Source organism: Hevea brasiliensis, chromosome 4, assembly GCF_030052815.1.
Source record: "Hevea brasiliensis isolate MT/VB/25A 57/8 chromosome 4, ASM3005281v1, whole genome shotgun sequence".
Classification (NCBI taxonomy): Eukaryota; Viridiplantae; Streptophyta; class Magnoliopsida; order Malpighiales; family Euphorbiaceae; genus Hevea; species Hevea brasiliensis.
This window is the reverse complement of record NC_079496.1, coordinates 12,941,179-12,947,775: the sequence shown is the minus strand read 5'-3', so window position 1 is coordinate 12,947,775 and position 6,597 is coordinate 12,941,179. Positions and strand designations below refer to the sequence as shown.

General features: G+C 38.9%; 1 non-coding gene across 1 annotated transcript; it reads right to left on the bottom strand.

Moving 5' to 3' along the window:
• Positions 1-2,467: 2,467 nt before the first annotated feature.
• LOC131179772 (small nucleolar RNA R71) lies at positions 2,468-2,573 on the bottom strand. Its single transcript, XR_009148658.1, has one exon. It is a non-coding gene; the product is annotated as a small nucleolar RNA R71 (small nucleolar RNA).
• Between the last annotated feature and the right edge of the window lie 4,024 nt (positions 2,574-6,597).

The following is a 6,597-nucleotide window of genomic DNA, read 5'->3' as shown; positions in this document are numbered from 1 at the left end:
TTGGGCCAAGGGACTAGTTTAGGTACTGTAGGAAAGTTTGACCTTTTTATCCTGTGGTGTGCTTATCACAAAGTCACTGTAGCTCTAGGGTACTCCTTCTGTGAACATGTTTTACACACTACCAGCAAATCCATAGGTGATATTATCATAGGTGGGTTAATAACTGTGATAGCCAAACACTTTGGCTTTGATCCAGATAAGCATCCATTACTTATAGTTACAGAGACTCTTCTTTTTTATGCTCCATGATACACTTGAATTGTATAGATGTTTTTAAGCACATTTGTATACTATTTCATAGCACTTAGGCAAGTATTTTCATGTATAGTAGTTGATTTCATTAGTTTTCGTAATTTCTATTATCAAGCCCTTAATTCCATGTTTTTTGCATCATTTCAGGTGTTTGGGTGAAGCCTTAAAGTATGGGAGTGCAAAGGAAAGCTTGGAGAAATCAAGAGACAGAGAATTGTTGCTGATACAAAGTACACGGGTCGTGTAAACCAAGCCCCAGATCCGTGTAACTCTCTGCCAGAAGAAAGCCAAGAGAATCAAAGGAGAAACACAAGTACACGGGTCGTGTAAGTAGACCCGTGTAATCTATAGGGACCCGTGTAAGTCTCTGCCGAGGACAAGCTTGAAGCACCTTATGAGAACAATAGTACACAGCCCGTGTACTTGGCACAGACCCGTGTAACTTTCTATGCCAATGCAAGATTTTGCAATTCTCCTCCAGTAAAGTACACGGCCCTACATTACGGGACCCGTGTAGTGACACACGGGCCGTGTACTATGCTGCAGCCAGTTTTATAACTCGAATTCCCCTCCTGCTTTCGGATAAAAATGAGACTCCTAAAGCCTTTTGGACTCAAAATGACCTAACCCTAAAGTAACCAATATAAATAGAAAAGAAAACATGAGAAGAAGGGGGAGGGACTGCTGCTGTCAAGCTCTACATCAGTACCAAAAGAAGTTTTCCAGCTGAAGCTCCATAAGATTAAAGCTGCAAACTCTCTTTGGTTCCTTCGTTTCATCTCCCTAGACAAATTTTTATTATTTTATTTCTTCTGTATAATTTTCTTTCTATTGTTTTTACCTTTTATCATGATGTTTGCTGAACTCACCATGAGTGAGTAGTTTTCTTATTCTGGATTTGGGAGAGTAGCTCTTGTAATTGTTATTATGGATGAACACTAAGTTTTATTTATTAGATTTGAGATTCTTTTCTTGATTTAATTTCTTGTGATCTTAATGCATGCTGTGTGCTTGTATCCACTTAGTCATGATTGTAGATGTTAATTGAAGGACTGAAAGGTGAAGATTAACATTTGAAAATCAAGATCTTGAACCTAGGAATTCTGACCTAGACATAGGCTGATACCTTTGTGGAACTTCAAAATTGGTCAAAGATCCTAAAGGATTTTAATTAATTTAATCGCCATGAAAGTAGGGTTTGAGTTAATTAGAATACACCCTAAATGCCTTGAGAGAGGATTTAGGATAGCTTAGGACTGATTTCCATCAAGGAAAACGACCCTCAATCCAGTAAATAAGTTAGATAACATCCTTAGTAAGATTCAAGTGTGAAATCTTAATTCCAGAATTGTTTCAAATAAATCATTTCGTTTTAAGTTTACCATTCTAGTATTTAAAGTTAACAAACTTCATTCCCTAAGTATTTGATAGCCTAGACAGTCAAAATTACTGTGTAGATTGGTACTTGCTAAACATATTCCTTGTGGGAATGATACTCTATTCATCACTTTATTACTTGTTAACGATCCGTGCACTTGTGGTGGTTGCAAAATAGCGAAACAAGTTTTTGGTGCCGTTGCCGGAGAATTTTTGGTTTTAGTAATTTCAAGCGATAGGAAATTTAGTTGATTTAGACAATTATATTTATTATTTAATCTTATTTTACTAGTTACATTTCTTTCCTTTTCTTTCAGGTGACCGATCTGGTATATGACCAGAACAAAGCCAGAAGAAATTTTGGACTGTGATCTGGAGATAGACAGAACTCTGAAAGCTATCAGGAGAGAAAGGAAACATCAAGAGCACGGTCAAGGAGATCCTGAAATTCCAACCATGGCTGATAATAATGACAGACCAAGACTCTTGAGAGATTACGGAGCTCCATCTGTCCAAGGATTTCAGCCCAGTGTCACTAGACCCACAGTGGAAGCCAATAACTTTGAATTAAAACCAGCATGGCTCCAAATGATTCAACAAACCCAGTTTGCAGGTTCACCAACAGAAAACCCACACTATCACCTCCAGTGCTTTCTTGCCCTATGTGATACATTCAAGATGAATGGAGTGTCTGATCAAGCAATAAGACTCAAAGCATTCCCATTCTCAGGACAGAGCAAGGAAGTGGTTACTTTCTCAACCGGCTGGAACGTTCACCACTTGGGAGAACCTCTCTCAAGCGTTTCTAGCAAGGTATTTTTCACCTACAAAGACTGCAAAACTGAGGCTAGAGCTCAACACCTTCAGACAAAAGAAGGAGAATCACTCTATGACGCATGGGAAAGATATAAAGACCTGTAGAGGGAATGTCCACACCATGGCATAGAAGATTGGCTATTAGTGCAAAACTTCTATAATGGATTACTACCCTCTACAAGGAGCACAGTTGATTCAGCTGCAGAGGGTGATTTAATGGAGAAAACAGTACCGCAAGCACTTGAACTTCTAGAAAGGGTTTTATACCATAATTATGAGTGGTCAAATGAAAGAGGAAATGCAAGGAAAACTGCAGGGGTCTTGGAAGTAGATGCCTTAAGCATGATAAATGCTCAGTTTGATCAGCTCACAAAGAAACTCGAAAGAATGCAAGCCAACGCAATTGGTACAAACAGTCAACATGAGGACAGCTATGGAGGAGGATACATGAGTTTAGAATACAACAATCTCAATGAACCCTCCACAGAACAGATGAACTATGTGAATAATGGAGGAAATTCAACCAAAGGCAGCCCAACAATCCATATTCAAATACTTACAACCCTGGATGGAGGAACCACCCAAATTTCTCATGGTCCAATCAGTAGAACCAGCCAATAAATAAGCAATAAGGGTACAAACCACCAGCACCCCCTGGATTTCAGAACAGAGGTCAAAACTTTGCATAGCCATCACTACATCTCCAACCTCAACAACCTGAATCGAAAATGACCATGAAAACCATGATGGAAGGATTCCTAGTAGCTCAACAATAGCAAACTGAATTGATTAAACAGCTGACTTCCAGAATGGACCAACTTGCTACTCATAATAAGATGCTAGAGAATCAAATTGCTCAACAAGCAAGTTCTTCAAGTAAGGCTGCTGGCAAACTGCCTAGCCAATCAGAATTGAACCCAAGGGAGCATTGTAAAGTAGTTGCACTGAGGAGTGGGAGAACTCTAGTACAACCAGAGGTAGAACCGACAGAGGAAACCATAGAAAAATCTAAAGACCAAGCAGAGAAAAAGGAGGACGAAGCTAAGAAAGATCAAGAAGAGGAAGCAAGGAAGACAAAGAAATTACCAGAGCCATACCAGCCTCCCCTACCTTTTCATCAGAGATTTCAGAAAGCCAAATTGGACAAGCAGTTTGGGAAGTTTTTGGAAGTTTTACAGAAACTTTACATCAACATTCCCTTCACTGAAGCACTTTCTTAGATGCCATCTTATGCCAAATTTCTTAAGGAAATTCTGTCAAAAAAAGGAAGCTAGAAGACTATGGAACAGTAGCTCTAACAGAGGAATGCAGTGCCATTTTGCAAAACAAACTGCCTCCAAAGTTGAAGGATCTAGGAAGCTTCTCCATACCCTGTCTCATTGGTAACAAGAAAATAGATAAGGCCCTTTGCGATCTTAGGGCAAGCATCAGTTTAATGCCTCTATCAATATGCAAAAAGCTGGAGATCGGAGAACTGAAGCCCACAACAATCTCATTGCAATTGGTTGATCGATCTATTAAATATCCTGTAGGAATACTTGAGAACATCCCTATCAAAGTGGGTAAATTCTTAATTCCAGTGGACTTTGTTGTCCTTGAGATGGAAGAAGATGTTCAAATTCCTTTCATCCTGGGAAGACCATTCTTGGCAACTGCCGAAGCCATCATAGACGTCAAAAATGGGCAATTAACCTCAAGGTAGGAGAAGAAGAAGTGGAGTTCAACTTATTCGACACAATGAAACACAAATTTGAACCTGATGAATGCTTCAAGGTTAACATAATTGACGAATGAGTTAAAGAGAAATTTCATAAGACATATCCTAAAGATCCTCTTGAAGCATGTATTGTGCACAGCCACACAGTGGATGATGAAAATACAAAAATAGCAGCCTGTGCACAACAGTTGGCAGCTCCTCCACCCCTACCCTTAGCTAAGGCTTCCGAGATGGAGAAGTTGAAGGAGGAACAAACCGAAGGTAAGCTCCACGAAAATGCCAAACAGGTAGAGGTTAAACCTCTCCCATCCTCATTAAGGTACGCATTTCTGGACTCAAATTCTAAATATCCTGTAATAATCAATGTTGGCCTGTCTAAGTTAGAAAAGGAAAAATTGTTAAGAGAACTTAGGATCCATAGCAAAGCCATAGGGCATAAAATAGAAGACCTGAAGGGAATCAGCCCCTCAATTTTCATGCATAGGATACCCATGGAAGAAAATAGTAAACCCACAATCGAACACCAAAGAAGACTTAAACCAAACATGAAAGAAGTAGTCAAGAAAGAAATTTTAAAATTATTAGATGCAGGTATTATATACCCAATTTCTGATAGTAAATGGGTTAGTCCAGTACATGTAGTACCTAAAAAAGGTGGGACAACTGTTATCCAAAATGCAAGCAATGAACTAATCCCTACTAGAGTAGTCACTGGTTGGCGAATGTGCATAGATTATAGGAAATTGAACAGTTCCACCAGAAAAGACCATTTCCCTCTCCCCTTCATCAACCAAATGTTAGAAAGGTTAGCGAAACACTCTTATTTCTGTTATCTTTATGGGTATTCAGGATTCTTTCAAATTCCTATTCACCCAGAAGACCAATAAAAGAAAACATTCACTTGTCCCTATGGAACATTTGTATATAGAAGAATGCCTTTTGGTCTTTGTAATGCCCCTGCTACCTTTCAAAGATGCATGATGGCTATCTTTTCTGATTATATTGAAGATATCATGGAAGTTTTTATGGATGATTTTTCTATTTATGGAACTACTTTTGATGATTGCCTAGCTAATTTATCTAAGGTGTTGCAAAGATGTGAAGAATCAAACTTGGTCCTAAATTGGGAAAAATGTCATTTCATGGCAAGGGAAGGCATAGTCCTGGGACATTTGATATCAGAAAGAGGAATTGAAGTTGATAAGGAAAAAATTGAGATCATTGAAAACATGCAACCCCTAACATCAGTCAAGGGAGTGCGAAGCTTTTTGGGACATGCAGGATTTTACAGAAGATTCATCAAGGACTTTTCCAAAATAGCTAAGCCACTTACCAACTTGTTAAGTCAAGATGTTCCCTTTGATTTTGATGAAAATTGCCTTGTCTCCTTTAACAAAATCAAAGAGGCCCTGATATTAGCACCAATAATGCAGCCACCAAATTGGAAACTACCATTCGAGGTGATGTGCGACGCGAGTGACTTTGCATTTGGAGCAGTGCTCAACCAAAAAAAAGATAAAAAGCTCCATGCTATTTATTATGCTAGCAAGACACTCGATGATGCGCAAATCAATTATGCTACCACAGAGAAGGAATTTCTAGCAGTGGTGTTTGCAATGGACAAATTCATATCTTACCTCATAGGGTCAAAAGTCATTGTATTCACAGATCATGCTGCAATCTAATACCTTATGAACAAAAAGGAAGCAAAACTAAGGCTGATTCGATGGATTCTACTCCTGCAAGAATTTGACCTTGAAATCAAAGACAAAAAAGGATCCGAAAATGTAGTAGCTGACCATCTTTCCAGACTAAAATTGGAGCACACATAGGACTTTGAAGATTTTCCAATTGATGATTCATTTCCTGATGAGCAATTACTTGCATTCTCCAAAGCTCTATGGTACACTGACTTTGTTAATTTTCTTGTATGTAGGGTACTGCCTCCAAACATGACTTATCAGCAAAGGAAGAAATTCCTACATGATGTGAGATATTACTTATGGGAGGAACCTCTACTGTACAAGAGATGTAATGATGGGCTGATAAGAAGATGCATACCAGAGGAAGACATGGAAAGTATCATTTATCACTGCCATTCATCACTATATGGAGGACACTTCGGCACCTCAAAAACCACAGCAAAGATTTTGTAAGCAGGGTTTTACTGGCCACATCTATTTAAGGATGTAAGATCCTTTGTGCTAGGCTGTGATCAATGCCAAAGAACAGGTAACAGTTCAAGAAGGAATGAAATGCCTCTGCATGGTATACTTGAGATAGAATTGTTTGATGTATGGGGAATAGACTTCATGGGCCCATTTCCCTCTTCTTGTGGAAACAAGTATATTTTGGTTAGAGTTGATTATGTGTCAAAATGGGTAAAAGCAATTGCGACACCAACCAACGATGCTAGAGTAGTCACAAGGTTCCTT